We start from the raw sequence: 227 nt of genomic DNA, 5'->3' as shown, positions 1-227 counted from the left end.
GGGAGCCTCCCTCTCCTGTCCTGGGCAGGCCCCCAGGTGCCCCAGGAGGAAGGAAGGCGGGCTCTGCCCAGGTGGGGGCCTCTCCTGCCCACCCCAAACAGGCACTGAGCTCCCCCCAAACGCTGGGCCTCCAGGGGCCCTGCACCCACCCACTCGGCCCGGCCTGGCTTTACCTGGGCTGCAGCCGGGCAGGAGGGGACCCCGGGGGCAGGAATGTGCTTAGAGGC

General features: G+C 72.2%; 1 protein-coding gene across 1 annotated transcript in view; it reads right to left on the bottom strand.

The window, feature by feature from the left end:
- MUC2 (mucin 2, oligomeric mucus/gel-forming) overlaps positions 1-227 on the bottom strand; it is a gene marked incomplete at its 5' end in the record, with an annotated part of 18,121 nt that overhangs the window by 16,608 nt on the left and 1,286 nt on the right. The gene's annotated exons all lie outside the window — the stretch shown is intronic.

Source organism: Myotis davidii, unplaced genomic scaffold (genome assembly GCF_000327345.1).
Source record: "Myotis davidii unplaced genomic scaffold, ASM32734v1 scaffold3211, whole genome shotgun sequence".
In the NCBI taxonomy this organism is placed as follows: Eukaryota; Metazoa; Chordata; class Mammalia; order Chiroptera; family Vespertilionidae; genus Myotis; species Myotis davidii.
This window is presented reverse-complemented; position numbering and strand designations above follow the sequence as displayed.